Below are 20,827 nucleotides of genomic sequence, written 5' to 3'. Positions count from 1 at the left end.
TTGCACCCTTGTTTGACGTTTAACTTTATCGAAACAACGAGATTTGCTGCAAATGTTCTCTGCAAACCTCCATGAAGTCAAGTTTATCAAGATGTATTCAGTAACTTTACAAACAAACTCTTGCAACTTCTCCCAAAATGCCTATTTCAATGTTTCAAATTACTTTCAATCAGCATTCGCAACTTGAGTTTGTTGCATTCAAGTTCCGTTTCAATGCCCACTACTCGAGAAGATTCATCCCAGTTGCGCGAAAGTTGCATTTAACTACGTGTTTGATAGCTAAAAATTTGTTTGTTTCAATCCAGTTGCGAGTTACGCATTACGCACCATGTAACTACGAAAACTATTATTTTCTCGGAAACATTCTCCAGTTAGTATTGAATTATTCTTCAAAAGTCATTGTATTGATCAAGTTTTCGATCATAAATATCTTAGTATATTGTTTGATTATAAATTGAAATGGAACAATCATATTCAATATATCCAAAAAAAATTGTTCAAAGAGAATCAATTTTCTTCGTACGATTACTGGAACATGGTGAGGTGCTCATTCCTCTGATTTGATTACACTTTATAAAACAACTATTCGTTCAGTTATGGAATACGGTTGTTTTACTTTTGGAAGTGCTGTTCAGACACATTTTTCGAAGCTTGAAAAAATTCAGTTTCGTTGTTTGAGAATTTGTTTAAAATTAATGAATTCTACCCATACAAAATCTGTTGAGGTTCTTGCTGGCATTATTCCTCTAAGAAGTCGCTTACACGAACTAAATAAATAGTTTTTCAAATAATCATTCTATGATTGATCTGTTAAAATCCTTATTTGAAATTTTAGAGAAAGACGTGCGTTCTATAGCAAGGTTGGTTTATTACTGACTAAGTTTTCCAATAGTTGATAACATATAAACACCCCCTCTCAGTTGATGGTCTCCAATCCAATCATCGTCCGTAACGCATTGAAATTAGAAGCTTGAAGGGACTTTGTAAGCATGTCCGCTTCCTGCTTCTTAGTTGGCACGTAGATAGGCTTACCAGATGGTATCCTTTGGGAGGACATGTTCTCCTTTTTGATCATATGTCCTCCCGTCCTCCTTTGCGCTAAAAATGTCCTCCTTTTCCAGAGTAATCGAATATTAAATTTTATATTCAATTTTTTTGTTAGAATCTCTTGGGTAATGATGAAGGAGTTTTCAATTCAAACCCATTTTTTCTAATCTTTATGAATTTTCAATTTTTAGATATTTGTTTAGATATTTGATATGTACATTTTCAAATATAGACATTCAAATCGAATATGGTACAGTTTTAGTGGTTTCTTTGATTCTTATTTGATTAGCCTTTGAAAAAATACCTTCGTTGTTTCGGTTCCGTCATCTTGTTTGGTATGCTTTCTATTAATCATTGGAAGGTTGAGATGCTTCCGAATTTTTCGAAGAACATTTTTTTTTTTCAAATTTGTTACAAACCGAACTAACAAACTTCATTTTATCTTGAAACAAATCATTAGAAAATTACTAAACATTCAACATTTGTTTTAACATTTTTTTCTGAAAAAAATGAAACCATTTCTTTACCAAAAACAGAACTTTATCTGAATTCACACTTTTTAAATATAAAAATTGAAAAAATCTGTTCGTTCAAAAAACCACAGTTCAAAGCTCTTCACTTCTTAGAGATAAACCTTTTATTTTTCTTAATATTGGATACCAAAAAGACCTCAATCGTCGTAGATAGCCCTTAACTTTTTGTAACACTTTTTTGTTTAATTTGTTAATTTATGTATTTTTCTCTACAAATGATTCCAATTTTCATAACTTCTTCTTCTTCTTGGCATTAACGTCCCCACTGGGACAGAGGTAGTGCTTCGTGAGGCCCAAGCAGGACAGTTCGGTTTTGCGTCGTCCATTAGATTTTGCTCACAATTTCGCGCGTTTTCGTCGCCGGAGATTTTTTTTTCTCTTTTTTTCCTGTTTTGGAGCGTCTTGCTGGGTAGTGCTTCGTGAGGCCCAAGCAGAACGGTTCGGTTTTGCGTCGTCCGATAGATTTAGCTCACGATTTCGCGCGTTTTCGTCGCCGGAAAATTTTTTTTTTCCCTGTTGTGGAGCGTCTTGCTGGGTAGGTGTTTGGGAAGGCCCAAGCAAGACGGTTTGTTTTCGGAACGCTAAGAAGTTTTGCTGTCAGTGTCAGTTGTGTGTTCAGTCGAGAATGGATTACCAACTGGTGAGTTCGTTTCATGCTTACGATAACACATTTTTTCTTGAAAGAGTAACTTTTATGTAATATTAAAACAAACTTTGTATGGTTCGTCACTATAAGTGTCGGCATTATGCTATTTTCTTATACAATTTCAATATACATATATTTTTCTCTTTTTGACATTATTAAAAATTATCTTTTGAATTGTTCGACATTGTGAATGTTGACGTATTTTTTAAAACTTCTACCATATCGAGACAAAATGCACAGTAATACTCATATGTCATTTTCAAACAAACTATGAATGGTTCGTCACTACAAGTGTCGGCATTATTCCTGTTTCATATAATTTAAAATATATACATGTAATTTTCAGTTTTCGTCATTAATAAAAACGTCTTTTGAATTGTTCGACATTATAGATGTTGACGTATTTTTTAAAGCTTCTACCAAAAATTTCTCGAGACAAAAATACAAAACTAGTTTTAAATATAAGTCGTATATTTCCCCCTTGTCCATGGATCGCATCACCGACCAGAGGTGACTCCCAGATCTTTTCCTCCCTCACTAATAAACACCCTTCCCGTGGTGATTGTGGAGATGCAGAGGTATTCTCGGTCTCTAGAAGCAACAATCATTACACCCTAACATTCCTTCCCCATCCCAACTGACTGTAAGGACTTGGCCGGCGCCGTTATTGATCAATAATATTAGATCTGCTAAAATTGCACTTCGAGAGTAAGCGGAAACTCCCATCCCTTATTCATTTGGATCGTAGTGCAATTCTTACCAGTTCCGATCAATCACGGAGTAGCAACCATTGACATGTACAGTCAGTCTATGCTATGCTATGCTTCTTGGCATTAACGTCCCCACTGGGACAGAGCCGCTACTCAGCGTAGTGTTCTTATGAGCACTTATAAGGAAGGCTCTAATTTTCATAACTATCATTTTTCATATGTTCAAAATTTCAATTTTTGTTCTGATATGGAAAAACTTTGAAATGTCCTCCTTTTTGAAATATCCTTCTAGTAAGCCTACACGTAGACAAGCTTTACTTTTCCTTCTGCAATCGCTTCTCGGATAAAGTGAAACTTGACATCGATATGCTTTGTTTGTTTCCTCTTTCTCTGCCATAGCAATGGACTTATCCACGGTCTTCTTTTATCCTGGACTTTCTTTTTCTTTTCAGCTCTAAATGCGGGCAATGTTTACATAAAATGACATCCGGACCAACATCCGGACGACGAATGTTCACCGAATGAACATGAAGTGGATGAATGCACAACGAAATCGTTCATTTTTTGTAAACACGGCCCGCAGTAAAAGGTGTTCTTCCCGATGGAAGAAGCAGCGTGACGTCATTGTAAATTAGTTCATAGCCCCCTGATTGTCCTGGAAGATTTGAACAGGGTATAAACTTGATTCTCGCAAGTCAGCAAGAAACAGTTTTGAATCAACTTCTAAGATTGCACTAAAACTTCAAAGGCACAAATTTCGCAAAGAAAGCATCCAACAACCGTGCACTTTTTATTTTGGCTTTATGCACTAGCAGTAAGCTTAAAATAAGAAGATCAGAAACGTTTGCCAACTATTTCTCCAGTTTTGTGCCTTTGAAATCGTGAGTAGGGGCACAAGTCGGCCATTGTGCCGGCCATCTTTGGATTCTGAGATGTTTCACCTTAAAAGTCCACATAGCCTAATTGTTTCACTAACTGCACAACTCATCGCGATGTAGGTATTCAGCCTCCGTGGACGACATTGTCACTGCGCGCTGCTTCTTTGATGACCACAGGACAGTACAGCCAAATACTTTGATCAAAAATCCAGACACACATTTGCGATCTAGCTCATCACTAGCGTAGTCAGCGTCAACGAAAACCTTGACTGGCGGTTCTTGCGAGTTTCTCCTGAAGGTCAGCTTCGTACTCTTGGTAGCTTGAAACACTCGTTTGATGCCAATATAGGCGCTCTGTTGTCCAAAGTTTGTTCTCCGGAAAGGAAGTCGAAGCATCGTATTGTTTCGTAATACTCTTGGACAGACATTCAAATCGAGTGACTGCAGAAGTACAGGACAGTCGATTCTCCCCTGCAATGTGTCCGCAACAACCATAGCACATTTTCCATTTTCCGGGATTAACGGTCATTCGATTCAGGGTGCACCAGCTGGCAAATGCATGAAGATCCTGCTGAAGGTACATTGCGTCGTAGTCCGAGTGAATTCGTCGATAGATCTTTAAATCATCTGCGAAGGATAACCGAGGCCCCTTGAGAGTGTAGTGAACATCGTTGAAATATATCAAAAATATGGTGGCAAGTGGCTGCCTTGAGGAATCTCAGATGTAGCTAGAAATTCATTGGATTGAAAACCTTCAATGGTAACTGTCAGTTTACGTCCAATTAGGTACGAATGGAGCCAGCGTAGCATGTTACCGGTAATGCCAAACCTTTCCAATTTAGCCGTTGCGATAGCGTGGTTAATCTTATCGAAAGCAGCTGTCAAGTCGGTATAGATAGCGTCCGTTTGCGCTCCCTCTGCGAAACTGTCAGCAATGTGCGACGTTAGGCGTATTAGGTTGGTGGCCGTCGATCTACCCGAGATGAATCCGTGTTTATCTTCGCTTAGATGATGCTTACAATGAGTCATCAGTGGGTCCATTACCACGAGCTTGAACAGTTTGGAGATGGCAAACAAAGACGAGATCCCCCGGTAATTATTGACGTATTTGCGTTCACCCTTTTCATGCACGGGAAACATGAAAGCATTTTTCTATAATGACGGAAAGACTCCGCTAATAAGGGATAAATTAAACACATATCGAATAGGAACGAGCAAGCTATCTATTAGCGGGGCCCAGATAGCCGTAGCGGTAAACGCGCAGCTATTCAGTAAGACCAAGCTGAGGGTCGTGGGTTCGAATCCCACCGGTCGAGGATCTTTTCGGGTTGGAAATTTTCTCGACTTCGCTGGGCATAGAGTATCTTCGTACCTGCCACACGATATACACATGCAAAAATGGTCATTGGCATAGTAAGCTCTCAGTTAATAACTGTGGAAGTGCACTAAGCTGAGAAGCAAGCTCTGTCCCAGTGGGGACGTAACGCCAGAAAGAAGAAGAAGAATAATAAGAAGAAGCTATCTATATGCCTATTCAGGAAAGCAGATGGAATGCCATCCGGACCAGGTTTCATCGTCGATTTCAATTGAGAGGCGGCTCGGGAAATCATGTCATCGTCGACGGTGAGAGTAGCCCACGAATCGTTGACCAACGGAACGTTGCTGGCGCCTTGAGTAACGATTACCGCAGGAATTACGTCATCACAAAAGGTACTAGAAAACTTTTGAGCGAAGAGTTGGCAAACGCTTTGAGGCTCTGAAGCGACATCTCCATTTAAAAACAAAGCTGGAGGCAGACCAGACACTTTTCTCTGCTCATTCACGTACCTCCAAAATGATTTCGGTTTTGCTGTAAGGTCTCGTTGAACTTGTTGCTGATAGCGATTGAAGCAATGCCGACTTGTTCTCTTATATGCGGCATTTAACCTAACATACTGCTCGCGCATCCGCAGAGTAAGGTTTCTGGTGTAGCGTCTTAATGCGGTTCTCTTTGCGGTTTCCATCGTGCGAAGCTCCCTGGTTTGCCATGGCAAACCCTTGCTGGCAAGAGTTTTTTTTTTTTGGGAACATGCCTCTCGATCACGTGTCCGAGAATGTGAGCAAGAGCCAAAGCAGCATTGTCCACGTCACGAGTGTTGAGAACTTCTGTCCATTCAACGGCGGCGAGGAATTCCAGAATGCCTTCATGGTCAGCTTTTGCGAATTCATACGTCACTTGGGCGATTGATTCACTTGTGCTGGGCAGAGTGGATCTAGATAAGAGTGGCGTCAATGTCAAAATTGGAACAGCGGCGAACTGTCATTTCCATACAAATCCACGTTCCAATTGAGCAGGAGACCTGTCAAAACTGGAACATGACGTCACTCTTGTTCACATGCACTCTAGTGCTGGGCAATCAGCTTAAGCACCAGAGGAAGATGGTGGTTGACTTGCTTTACCAATGATGAATGCGCATTGGATATGGGCGGAGCTTTCATCTATTAATCGAACATCGGCTGCTACTACAAGTAAATCGTCCACGTAGAATCTGCCAGCCCGTTCCACAATAGTCATGCTGAGAACGAACAAATCCCATGTTGATAAGAGCTTCGTTGAAACGACCATTCCAGCAGCGAGGTAATTGTTTGAGGTCATAAAGAGATTTCTTCAATAAGCAAACAATAGGGGCCTTCCTTAGCCGAGTGGTTAACGTCCGCGGCTACAAAGCAAAGCCATGCTGAAGGTGTCTGGGTTCGATTCCCGGTCAGTCCAGGATCTTTTCGTAATGGAAATTTCCTTGACTTTCCTGGGCATAGAGTATTCATCGTACTTGCCACACGATATACGAATGTGAAAATGGCAACTTAGGCAAAGAAAGCTCTCAGTTAATAACTGTGGAAGTGCTCTAAGAACACTACGCTGAGTAGCCGGCTCTGTCCCAGTTGGGACGTTAATGCCAAGAAGAAGAAGAAGCAAACTTCATTTGGCTGGCCTTTTACCCCCTCTGGAACTCGCATGTATACTCTTTCTTGAAGAACGCCATTTAGAAACGCTGTTTTTACATCCATTTGGTGAATTTTCAGATTTCGATGGACCGCAATAGCCAAGATAGTTCGTTTGGTTGAAAGTCTAGTCACTGGAGCAAATGTTTCCTCATAGTCAACATGCTTCCACTGCAGGTATCCTTTGGCAACCAAGCGAGCCTTGTAACGTTCAGGGTTTCCATCTGCATCAGTCTTCATCGTAAAAACCCATTTACTTGGTACTGGTTTAACGGCTACAGGGCACTTCACTATCGTCCTGGTTTGATTTTTCTCTAAGGACCTTAGCTCGTCATGAATAGCCTTCCTCCATTTTGTCTCGTGCGGATGACTATTGACCTCTGCGTAGCTTGTGGGCACCTGTTGAAATTCATCAGCAGCAGAAAGAGCTCTACGAGGAGTAATAAAATCAGCAAACCAACCTGGAGTTCTGCGCTCCCGACCACTGGACCTCGGAACATTCCGGATCATTTTGCTTTCAGCACAACATTCGCAAAATCCACCTTCACCATTTACTTCACCAAGTCCTTCAACCATTTCATCATGCTTCTGGCGTCGTACGTTCTTGAAGCTTAAATGTCCGAACCGTTTATGCCACAGCTGCAGCTCATATTCCTTACCTCTCGCTAGCATTTCCGAACTTAGTAAACGCAAAATCGCCACAGCTATAATTTCTCCGTTTTTGGACAACTTTCAGCAAACGGGACAATGACAGCAAATTGAACTTGAGGTTTCTTACGCATAACACTTTGCCCAAAGACAACGTCAATCCGTTTCCATCGAGAGAAAACTTTCCTTTCACCGAACCTTCTTTTGTGGCAATCAACTTCTCACCTTCTTTCGCGCTCTCAATCACCAACGGCTCATCGAATACGCAAAGCTCTTGAAAATAGTCTTCATTTGATACCATGTGACGACTTGCTCCCGAGTCCAGAATCCATTCAATGCTCAATTCTTTCTTCAGTTCATCTTTTTGTTCTTGGGACAGTACAAGCGCAATTTCGCAACTTGAGCCTTACCATGCCGATTCTTGTTCTTCGGACAAGCGAACTTCTTGTGTCCTACTTCACCACAGACGAAACACGTTCCTTGAAACTTACTTCTTTGTTTGTTTTTCACCGGCTTCGCTGCAAACGCACTTCCATCCGAGCCACCATTAACGATTGAATCATTCTTCCTTCCCGATCGATTCTGCTCTTCAGCCAATAATCGTGCCTTCACAGTGTCCAATTTCAACTGATCATCTCCAAGATTCTCCATAGCCGTGGTGACACCATACGACGATGGCAGTGAAATGAGCAACTGACTTACAGCATCCAACTCCGATACGGTTGCTCCTTTTAACTGACGGATCAACTCATCGAAGCGGAAATGGTTCATTAGCGGTATTCCTTCTTCCATCTTGAACGTGGCCAGGGAGCTTCTAATATACATAGGTTTGCGTTGCAAAACCCTTCTTCGCAAACGTATTCGCAAGGGAGCTCCACATCTCTTTCGCAGTATTCTTGTCACGCACGTATTCTAGATGCGAATCAGCAATGTACGCCACCAGAAAAGCCTTTGCCTTTTCATCTTTTTCTTGAAAAGTTTGTCGTTGCGCTTCATCCGTGGGTGCATCTCTTTGACTCCGTGAGCTGACATTTGCGTTTCTACTCGGAACTTCCATACGTCGTATCGCTCGCCAGCAAACTGTACAATTCCAACCTTGACAGCTCTCGACATCCTTATAACTTTTCCGTAGACTTGTAACGAACAAATCAATCTTGAAAAAAATATTCGATACTTATTTCAACGGCAACTGGGCCCATAACCTTTAGAGAGAGACGTGCGTTCTATAGCAAGGTTGGTTTATTACTGACTAAGTGTTTCAATAGTTGATAACGTATAAATAACTTGTTGGTTACCAAGGTGGAGATATAATCAACTGCTGCTACGATTTACCTCTTCAGAAATTAATCCAACTAACAAAATTTTACAATCATTCATATATTATTCTGGAGAAACCATTATCCCAATTACCACGCATGGTTTTTATGAATATAGCATGGATGTCCTTGCCTTCCGCCTATGTATTGATTTGTCTTTACTTGAAGAATTAAAACAAATTCCTAGTCATGCTCATTTCCGTTTTGCTAAATTTTTATTTAATCGAAAATTTATTGGAGTCAATCAAATATTTTTTACAGATGGATCTTTGGTGGGAAATATGGCATTTTTTATTTAATCGAAAATTTATTGGAGTCAATCAAATATTTTTTACAGATGGATCTTTGGTGGGAAATATGGCAGCATTTGGAGTTTTCAACATCAATTTAGCTCACTTTTATAAATTGGAATCTCCGTGTTCGGTTTTTACAGCTGAATTACTGCTCTGTATTTTACTTGTAATTTAATTGAAAATTCCACTCCCAACATATATATGGTATGTTCGGATAGCCTTAGTAGGCTGTTTTGCAAATTAAAAGCTTATTACATAGTTTATATTCTCGGGGATATGTTGTTAAATTTGTTTGGGTACCAGCTCACTGTTATATTCATGGTAATGAGCAGGCAGATTTATTGGCAAAATTAAGTGTTTTTTTTTGTGGTATAACTTACAATCGCGATATTTGTTATTTTGAATATTTTACAAAATTGAAAAGGTATTCTTTGAATAATTGGCAACTTTCATGAAACACGAGCATCCAAGGGCGTTATTGTTATTCTATTTACCCGAAGGTAAAGCTAGTTCCTTGGTTTAAAAACTTGTATGTTGGGCGTAACTTTATTTGTTCCCTCTCTAGATTGATGTCCAGCCATTATTTTAGTTATTTATACCGCTTGAACATTATAGATTCAAATATTTGTGAATGAATCTTATGAAGATATTGATCATATTGTTTTGAAATGTTCTCGCTATAAAATACCACGAGAACAATTATTTGACAACCACAAATTTGACAATTTGAAGCCCACACAATAGAAACCTCAGCCAGCGCAGTTGCTGGCTAGTGTAGTGTGCTATTCCTATATCTAAAAAACAATGCGCTCTCGGGCTAGGCATTGGATATATATAGAAAGCGTTGTGTTTGGATGGGCATCTAATTCTTCCGAAAGAGGTGCACTTTGCGAAAGAGGACCACGTGATTATTGAGCTGAAATCGAATTCAGGTTAACTTCTGCGTTCATGAGTCCTCTCATGGCGTAGTGGTTAACGCGCCCCAACTAGAGATCGGGGAGTCGTGAGTTCGATTCTCACTGAGAAGACGTGTAACTTTTTCGCAAATCTTCACATCAATTTGTCCATCTAATCCAATTGCAAATTATATGTAATGTTTAGCTTTTCGGTAGTTGTTAAACTTCCACTCGGCTGGTTGGCCGTAAACCACGATTCATAATTAAAACAAGTATTAATCGAGCAACGGACTCATGTTCCGTAACCGGTCGTTTGAGAACGTCGCGACCCATTGGAAGCCCACACAATAGAAACCTCAGCCAGCGCAGTTGCTGGCTAGTGTAGTGTGCTATTCCTATATCTAAAAAACAATGCGCTCTCGGGCTAGGCATTGGATATATATAGAAAGCGTTGTGTTTGGATGGGCATCTAATTCTTCCGAAAGAGGTGCACTTTGCGAAAGAGGACCACGTGATTATTGAGCTGAAATCGAATTCAGGTTAACTTCTGCGTTCATGAGTCCTCTCATGGCGTAGTGGTTAACGCGCCCCAACTAGAGATCGGGGAGTCGTGAGTTCGATTCTCACTGAGAAGACGTGTAACTTTTTCGCAAATCTTCACATCAATTTGTCCATCTAATCCAATTGCAAATTATATGTAATGTTTAGCTTTTCGGTAGTTGTTAAACTTCCACTCGGCTGGTTGGCCGTAAACCACGATTCATAATTAAAACAAGTATTTATCGAGCAACGGACTCATGTTCCGTAACCGGTCGTTTGAGAACGTCGCGACCCATTGGAAGCCCACACAATAGAAACCTCAGCCAGCGCAGTTGCTGGCTAGTGTAGTGTGCTATTCCTATATCTAAAAAACAATGCGCTCTCGGGCTAGGCATTGGATATATATAGAAAGCGTTGTGTTTGGATGGGCATCTAATTCTTCCGAAAGAGGTGCACTTTGCGAAAGAGGACCACGTGATTATTGAGCTGAAATCGAATTCAGGTTAACTTCTGCGTTCATGAGTCCTCTCATGGCGTAGTGGTTAACGCGCCCCAACTAGAGATCGGGGAGTCGTGAGTTCGATTCTCACTGAGAAGACGTGTAACTTTTTCGCAAATCTTCACATCAATTTGTCCATCTAATCCAATTGCAAATTATATGTAATGTTTAGCTTTTCGGTAGTTGTTAAACTTCCACTCGGCTGGTTGGCCGTAAACCACGATTCATAATTAAAACAAGTATTTATCGAGCAACGGACTCATGTTCCGTAACCGGTCGTTTGAGAACGTCGCGACCCATTGGAAGCCCACACAATAGAAACCTCAGCCAGCGCAGTTGCTGGCTAGTGTAGTGTGCTATTCCTATATCTAAAAAACAATGCGCTCTCGGGCTAGGCATTGGATATATATAGAAAGCGTTGTGTTTGGATGGGCATCTAATTCTTCCGAAAGAGGTGCACTTTGCGAAAGAGGACCACGTGATTATTGAGCTGAAATCGAATTCAGGTTAACTTCTGCGTTCATGAGTCCTCTCATGGCGTAGTGGTTAACGCGCCCCAACTAGAGATCGGGGAGTCGTGAGTTCGATTCTCACTGAGAAGACGTGTAACTTTTTCGCAAATCTTCACATCAATTTGTCCATCTAATCCAATTGCAAATTATATGTAATGTTTAGCTTTTCGGTAGTTGTTAAACTTCCACTCGGCTGGTTGGCCGTAAACCACGATTCATAATTAAAACAAGTAACATAATCAGGTTAGGTTTTGATATTCCTGTGTCTGTTCGTGATATTTTGGTAAATAAATATCTTGCCATATTGAAAATTTTATATAAATATTCATATGAAATTTCTAATCATGTTTGATACTTGCTGTTTTGTTTTCTATTTTCTTTTTCTTTTCAGCTATACAAGTTCAGAACTCGGTGCACCTAAGGATAATCTGCTAAAACATGGTGATAAAATCATAAAATATGCAATTTTAACATATCAGTCGATAGATATCAAATCCTTCTATCATTCAAATGTATAAAAATTTCGATTTATTTGAAAGTTCCCTGCAAAAAGCCTTGCACCAATAATAGGAACACTGTCCCTTTAGTGGAGGTATGTTTTAAGAATGGTTCCTTTAGTGCCGCAAACCATTGATTTCTTATGGGACCCTCCCCTATGGGTACTGATGCACCACTATACAGGGTGATTACTAATTCCTGTCAGTAAAGTAAATGATCATAGATAAAAGATGTATGTATGAATTTTAATTTTCAGTGTACATCCTGTTTTGTACATCTATACAGTTTGTTTTGACATAGTAAAGATTAAATCTTTTTTATTTAGGGTCGATGTACCAATAGCCGCATAGCTAAGAACAAAAATTCGTATAAAATCGAAAAATAATGCTAGCGTCATTATTTTTACATCATCTGATAGCTTTTTATCTTGGTTTTGTGGGAAAAATATAAAACATACGAAAACTCAAATGTTTGTATTTATTATCGCGAGTGCCACTATAGGAATACATGTGCCTATAGTAGCACTATTTCTAATTTCTGTTCCTATAGTAGCACTAGCATCACGGCGTCGGCAAAATACTTATCAAAACCGTATTTTTACAAAACTTTTATATTTTTCCTACAAAGTGTGGATCTTAAGCTTTCGATTGATGTAAAAAAAGGTATAATTTAATCAAAAAAAAATAGTTTCTCTCAGTAGTGCTATTATAGGAACAATAGGTTTACTATAGGCGCAAGAGAGCTCAAATTTTAAGCAAAAATATTTTTTTCGATCATTTTTTTGAGCAAAATCAAGATGTAAATCAATGGTACTTAGATAAATAGGTCCTGACCTTCATGTCAAAAAATGTTTTGAAAAGATTTATAGCAAAACGGCCGTGAAAAGTCACTAGTGCGACTATAGGGGACTGTCCACTAAGGGAACACCGACCCTACCTTAGTTTTTAGTCATATGAGTTGTTTTATAGGCATTACACCTGGCACGCACGTTTTCCACAGATATGTATTTTTGACTAAACACCGCAGAAAAATTTTCCTGATTGAAACAGTATGTTACCACAATCATTCAGACTTACTATAGAATAGCATAAGACTTATTATGGAAAATTTAAGCGAAAAAAAAATGCCTTGTTTAGTTAAAATATATGCTTCTGAATAACGTGCGTGTTAACTATAATGCTTCTGAAGCAACACATGTGGCTGGAAATTAAGGTTGAAAAATATATATGTGTTCTATGTACAGTGAAGACAATTGTCATAGATGTCCAAAGCTGGATATGTACTGGTAGTTAATATTCATACAACCATCTTTTTTCTATGATTACTTATTTTACTGACAGGAAATAGTAATCACCCTGTAGGTGCAAAGGAGTAAAAATGTTAAGCAAAATAATTGTTTTAAACGGTTTTACGATTGAATTTCATAAATATTTTTCGATTGCTTGTATCATTTTTGCATCGTGTTCTATGTAAAAATATCACACAGTCATTTATTTATGCGGAACATGTCAAAACGCACTACCTCCACTAAGGGAGCATTTGCCCTAAGACGTGGAAGTCGAGACCGAGCTACCACCAGGAAGAATGGCTCTGAGGTGTAAATGGGTCTTTAAGCAGAAGCTCGACCCGGACGGATCTATCGAGAGGTACAAGTCAGGACTAGTTATTAAAGGTGTCTCCAAAATCAAGTTGGTTGTTTTCAACGAAACCTACTCGCCGGTGGTGTGGTATGCGAGCATCCGTTTCTTGTTAGCCTTCGCAGCACAGCAAGACATGCACATACACCAAATGGATGCGGTAACGGCGTTTCTTCAAGGAGATTTGTCCGGTGAAGAAATTTATATGGAGCAGCCGGAGGGATTCGTCGACAAGAAGGCTCCGAAGAAAGTGTATCGATTGTTGATGGCACTACAGTCCGAAACAAGCGAGCTGTGTCTGACATTGGACGCGGAACTGAAGCGAATGGGATTCAAACGATTTGGATGACTTCTTGCTGTTTTCAACGGCTAAGAAGTTGGTCGAAAATGTGAAAAAGCAACTGATAACGAAATTCCATATGAAGGACCTGGGAGCAGAGTTGCTCGCTGTCACTATCAACGCTTAAAATTTGCTGATTTGTACAGGCCGACTGCGATACAATTCGGATCAATCTATATCACATCAACATCATGCTGTCTACTCCATCACCAGTGTATTGATGGCGATAAACTATGGATATCACTGATGGGATAAGTTTAGCCTTCATTTAAGCAAATAAAATGGAAATTTATTATTACGATATTTTCAACAGTGCTGCGGATAGATTGAAACTATAAGTTGGTCACTGAAAAACAATGATAGAATGGATAATTACCACGTGATCACTAATTCTGCAGTGATTATGATCTAGAGTGCGCCGTCGCATCACTGCTGTTGGTTGTCAAAACAAAGTGATATTGATAGCTCGTAAGTGATATTGATAATTTTAGAGCATCAGCCATCAGCTGATATGATTGATATCAAGCAACTCTGCCTGGGAGAGGCCTAGCTACGAATGGATATGAGCATCTTATATTTTAGAATCTCGGTTGGTATAACATTTATAACAAATCCCAAACCAAAACATTTGATCATTTTCTCTCAATTCGGTTCTTAGATAAATGCTTATAGTCCATAGTTGATGTTTCTAATACAACATTGCATAATTATTATTCTTATGGTACATTTTACTACCACACATTATTATAGAGTTTGGTAGTAGAAGTATTATTGCCGTAATGCAACACATATGTTATTTGAAATGATGAAAACAACAGAATATATTTTAGTAAAAAGTATATCAATGCTCTCCATTCATTCAAGTTATGTTGTAGTTTAATGTATGGTCCTATTTTATGTAAAATTCGAGTATGAATTAAAATATATTTGAATATTGGGATACCATCAATGATGTGGAAGTATGGACAACATGGTGTAGGGTAGTTTGTTGTAAAACAAACATCGTGGGTTGCATTAATTCTACAGGTTAATTTAAAATTACACTTTATCTATTGTTTGAAACAAAAATTTGGTTTACTTGTATTGAAAAAAACATTCTAAAAAAGTTTAAATAATTTTTGTAGCAATAATTGAAAAAGTGGTATATTAATTTATATTTTTTTCTATCTTTATTAACGAGATTTTTAGCCCTGGGCTAGTTCATCTCGGGACCAACGGCTTTACTTTCCTTCCGAAGGTAGTCGTCACTGAAATTTTAGTGACTATCTCGGGGATGGGATTCGATCCCAGGTCCTCGGCGTGAGAGGCGTGTGTTCTAACCACTACACCAGGTCCGTCCCCTTTTATTATTTATAATTGAAAAAGTAGACATATAAGTAACAACTTAACCATATATGTCCGCTTATAAATTGATCAAACGTACTCTACTACATTTGAACAACGTAATGAAGGACTTAAGCTATCACATAGCGCATGAAAATAAGGTTTTGAATGTTGTTTGTTTGATTATTGATAGGTGAACAAATATGGAATTGGGTCAATTTTAGACACACGTTTAATACATTACTATTAATCCAAAGATAAATATAGATGGATTATCTAATTATAGATGACCCCTAATTCAATATATCATGTATTAGTTGTACCAACTTGATGTAAAAACGAATATGAAATTGAACCACTGCAAAGAATGTCACAGGACTGCTAAATTTTATTTATTTATGATTATTATTTCTATCGGTCTCTCTTTCACTCTGCAGGGATTTTTATGCTATTTGTCAACTCGCCTTGTTTGAACCATCGCTAAGGACCTAGTCGAAATGGCAGTTAGTGTAAAAACTCATAGCAGAATGAAGGTGAGTCAAATGGAAAATTGTTATCAATGCATTTTTTAGTTCGGTAATTTAATTAATTAATTTTATTTCTGAGTAAATGCTGGAAATACATAGTCGACAGATGGCGTTTCAGAAAAATAATGGAATATCAATGCCGTTCCGGAATTTTTGTTATAGTATGGATGAAATTATGTTGGTAATTGTTGATATACACTACCCCGCACCTCCCCTAATTTGAACGCTACCCCATCGGAATTCATTTTTAATTTGAACTTCTGGTTATCCTTTGATCAACAGAAAACCGTAATTCTGATTACTCCTGCTGATTTGTTTTGATTCTGCATTTCGTTTCACAATATTCATTTCACTTCACTTCATGGCAAGAGCTGAATGACGTTTGAACCATTTTTAATTTGAACGATGTTCAAATTAGCGGGGTACAAATTAAGAACTGTTCACTGTTGAGTCGTTATTTTGAAATCCAAGAGAATAATATGATGATTTGTGGTTAGTAAACCTATAAGGACATCTGATCATCATGTCCTCGGCGCTCCAAACTGGATTAGTAGCGAACACCATTGTTGCAGGGATATTGTCCGGCATGCTCACAATATGCCCTGCCTATCGTTTTCTTCTAGCTTTCGTCACTTTTGACACATGTCACTTTTTGAGTGTACCCGCAACAAACTATTCTCCTCCAGAGATCTATCTATATGATAGATGACTACCAGTCTTTTAACAATTTGAGTCCAGTCTTTTAACAATAATTTCACTGCGGCATTGAGGATATCTATCTATAAGTGAGAGTTGTGCTTGAGAAGTGCGTTTAGAAATATTTCGCAAATGGTTACGGCCTAAAGATTCGCAATAAACGAATGCTTAGATTTACAAAAGAGCAAATATGCATTCAAGAGTAATGGCTAACTCATTCAGAATTTATAAAATTTCGACAAATACTTCAAAAGAAAATGAGGGATACAGTTCTTATTTTTTTAACATTGCTATTTGAAATTTTCCGTGTACTCGCATGTAAATGTACACGGAGAAAACGGAAAATACTATTTACCATATTATTTATGACATTCTAGACATTAGCCCACTTTAATCGATGCAACTGATAACAAATATGCTTGGCTTTAATATTTTTATACTTTATCAATCATATTGATGAGTTATAATCAGCTGTGCATAAAGCAAAGCAGATATTATTCTGGCGACTTTGTAAAATTTGCTAGTAATTTTCTCTACCTAGTACGGAACGGAAGCCATTGCAAAAATTGCCAATTTTCACCTGTGTTTTCATAAGCTCAATTTCAAGATAAATTACATTCAAATAATCATGTACTATTCACGGTAAGTTTTTCAGCAAGCGTTCCATGTATTCGAAAATTACGACATTACTTTTCCCCCAGAAAACAAGCTCGTTCTGTTTGGCCTCGGCTTAGAGCGCATCGCGGAAGCCTCCATTTTTCGATCTGGAAACGGTATTCCAGGATCTTTGCTGGCACCCTATCAACACCAAGCAACTAGAATCAATGGTAATTTAATAGTGAGAAACTGTTCCGCAAAGAATCAGACGATTGTGTTGTGTCCCGCTACTCCGAATCGGATCCGTACGATGTGCGACGTTGTTCTTGGTTCGGCATGGATAAACTGTTGGACATGATTGAGTTTGCACGGATTCTACGGGAATATCGCCAAAATAGAATAGAAGTTTCACTTTAGTAACAGATGTAGTATATTGTTTTTATTAAATTGTTATTCATCACATATTTGCGTTTCATTTATTATTAATAAAAATAAATAAATAATATAAACACAAAACTTTTAAATGGAAATGATGAATAATACCGTTTAATGCATGACGTTAATAATTACATAATAAGCATGCTCATACATAATTGTCATTTATACTAGCAAATCATAATGTTGAAATATGCATGTCCAGGAGTGAATAGACCAAATATGGTTTTAGTATGATCTTTACGCTGCTTAGCATATATTTTTTTAACCGTGTAGTTTTACAGACAATAACGCTATAATAAAGTGCTAACGTTTCACGATGCCGGCATTTGTTTACGTCACGACCACCAATTCGTGAGGGAATAAAGCAAAACCGGTTTCGAAGGCATCAAACGAATCAAGCGGCCATGTGTTTGTGCTATCGCCAGTTCGGCAGCCATTGATGGCCGAACACTCACCAGCAATGTTGAATGAGAAAAGTTTGAGAAAACTCTTACAATACATGCACACCAACATGCAAGCCAGCATGGCGAGTAAAGTGGGCAGAAAAGCAACATAAAAATATTTACATTCAATTTTCTTTTTGTGCCTCTCTCTGCTTACCACCCATAGGAGCTTACCACTACCTTTGCCTGCTATGCGATAGTGCATTTCGGTTCTCTTGGAGGTTGCTATGTTTTGCTTTCCTTTCGCATGAGTCAGTATCGAGTGAACGTTTTATGTGAACTGTACACTCGTCTCTATGCTGCTTAGCTTCACGCCGTGGCGCGCGATTTTTATGTTACTATTGTTTTATCGTTGTTTTAACGTGGAAACTTAGAACTTAAAGTGCGACTAGAACAATTAATCAGGGATTGTGTATTTACGTGTGATTTGATTGAAAGTGAGTGCCTATAAGATCGAAGGATGTGATATAAACGAGCTAAGCCAACTGAAACAAAGAGAACAAAAGGAAACGAGAAGAAGGAGAGTGAATAGTTGTTTGAACCTTTCGAAGCAAGTTACTGGATGTTGCTGTTGATCCAACGAAGTGAGGAAGAATAAATGAGGGAGGAGAATGAGAAAATTCGAAACGCAAGGGAATGAAGGAGTGCGCTTAGCTTAGGCGTATAGGAAATACGCGTGGAAAATATGATGAATTGATCTGAATGCGCGCATATATTAAACGAAAAGTGAATTAATTACTCGGAAACGTACGCCTTTTACTGTAAGAAAAGTAGTGGAAAATATTTAATACAAAACGCATGGTGAATGTGTTTACTTTCGCTTCGTTATCATAAAACATGTGCATTTGAAATCGATTTCGGTTTGGTGAGTTTGAATGGTACCGATAGCGAAATCGAAACAGTGTGGTGCCTTAACAGCTTGTTACAATTGATGGAAGAAAGATTTTTCTGACGAAGTGCAAACAGTGCATTGGTTTTGAGAAGCAAATCATCGGATAACTGATCTCGAGATTACGACACTTGCCATTAAACCGTTCAACCGGCGAAGCAAGTTACAACTGTTCAGTGAGATATAGAAGAGAGTAAAAGTGGATTCTTCCTATGCAAGAGTCGACTGGTGATCGTGATTGTAATTTGGATATTCATTAATCCATCGGTCTGCAGTGGCAGCTGTTTTGTTGTTCCTTCATTTCGCCTCATTTTACGACTCCCAAAGTCGGGCGGTGAAGGTAATTAATTGTATGCATCAGTGCGCTGTAATTCCGAATGTCCATGAGCTGCTGCTGGATTAAATGAACAGGTAAGGTGATAATCGGTCTTGTGGTTTATTGGGCATGTAGCGGAAGATGATTTACGTAACACAACCGGCTGGGCGTAAATGTTGTAATGCAAATTCATTATAACTAGATATAACCGTAATTTAGAGAGGAGATCGATTGCTTTCGACGGTACATTGATCCAAATTTTTCAAGCAATTATCAATTTCTATATAATTTATTGTAACAACTGTACGGTATCGATAATGCGAAAATAATTTTGAACGCAAAACTTTCAAACTTATTGTAAATTTTGCACCCTATCGGACGCGATGATTTGTTATCGTCACCGGTGAAACCGTCGCCAAAATCGTCGCCAGCCAAGCAACCGCCGTAAATTTGACGTTACACCAGTCTTACCAACACAAAGACAAATCACCTCCTTTGATTGGTTTGCTGGCGACGATTTTTTCAATCTGTTCGAAAGTTGGCGGCGCGTTTTGTTGCGAATGAAACAGACAATACCTATTGCAGGTTGTAGAATCGAAATGGTACCGCAATATGGAAACAAATCAATGACTTTTTGATAACTTTTTATTTTATTCTTCTTGGGAATTCAGATATTATTAAACTTTCAGTATTATACATCATCCGTTTTTTTGGGTCTTCTCTCGATAACTGAATGCCCGCATGTTGTCCTAAACACCACTCCTAAAATTCCCTAACAATGGTGGAGCTGACTCATTTTGATGCTTTTATTCATAATTTCTTCAAAGCCAGCTCGCTCTCGAATACCTTTAGTGTTTTTCAAAGTTAGATTGTCATAATGAGCATTAACTTTTTTTTAATTCAAATGAAGTTCCGTCAAGTTCGATGGACAGTTCGATGGCTTTTTGATAAAAAAAACGGCATTGTTGTCTTTGTACAACTCACTTAAGCTTGAATTCTTTTAGAGATTTCTAAACTTATCGCAGGATTCCTACTGTTAGGGACGTTCTCTCTAGTTTGATCAAATATATCAAATATTTCTAGCTTACCTGACGTGGCCTACGTTCCAACGAAATTTTAAGGCGAACGGCTATGCATAATCTTTCAAATTGCATGATATTGATAACAGCAAAATTGCCTAAATTTATGCTCTGATCATACTCCATCGAGCACGTGGCCTCAAATCTGTTGTAATGTTCTAATCTGAAATTATTACAGCTATATATGCTGTTGAAGTGTTGCTTTTGTTGTGAAAGATTTTAAAAGTTCCAGAAGATTCTATGAATTAGGGACTTATAAGTAGAAGCAGTAATTTGATACGCTTAAGTACCGATGCATGGTCAAAATCAGTATCATTCAACCAGCTTAGTGGCCGAACCTGATTAAGCGGCGTGCTTTTGAGAGTTTAATGGTGACAAACTGTTTTCTCCAAAAGGTATAAATAGCGGTATCTTTTTCTAAAGAGGCTCTATGCAAAATGGTAAAGATTGATATTTGTATAAAAAACGACTACTTCATTGTTTCTCAATAGTAATGGAGTAGAACGACATGCACTAAACAAAGGACACGGGTATACCACAAAAG

At 38.5% G+C, this 20,827-nt stretch overlaps 1 protein-coding gene across 2 annotated transcripts in view; it reads left to right on the top strand.

The window, feature by feature from the left end:
- The first annotated feature begins 18,239 nt into the window (after window positions 1–18,239).
- The window catches only part of LOC5576976 (semaphorin-1A), a 330,855-nt gene continuing 328,267 nt past the window's right edge, over window positions 18,240–20,827 (top strand). For both annotated transcript variants that reach the window (XM_021843903.1, XM_021843907.1), the window contains exon 1: window positions 18,240–19,299. The gene's annotated coding sequence lies outside the window, so the exon portion shown is untranslated. The remainder of the gene's footprint in view (window positions 19,300–20,827) is intronic.

Source organism: Aedes aegypti, chromosome 2, assembly GCF_002204515.2.
Source record: "Aedes aegypti strain LVP_AGWG chromosome 2, AaegL5.0 Primary Assembly, whole genome shotgun sequence".
Lineage (NCBI taxonomy): Eukaryota > Metazoa > Arthropoda > Insecta > Diptera > Culicidae > Aedes > Aedes aegypti.
This window is presented reverse-complemented; position numbering and strand designations above follow the sequence as displayed.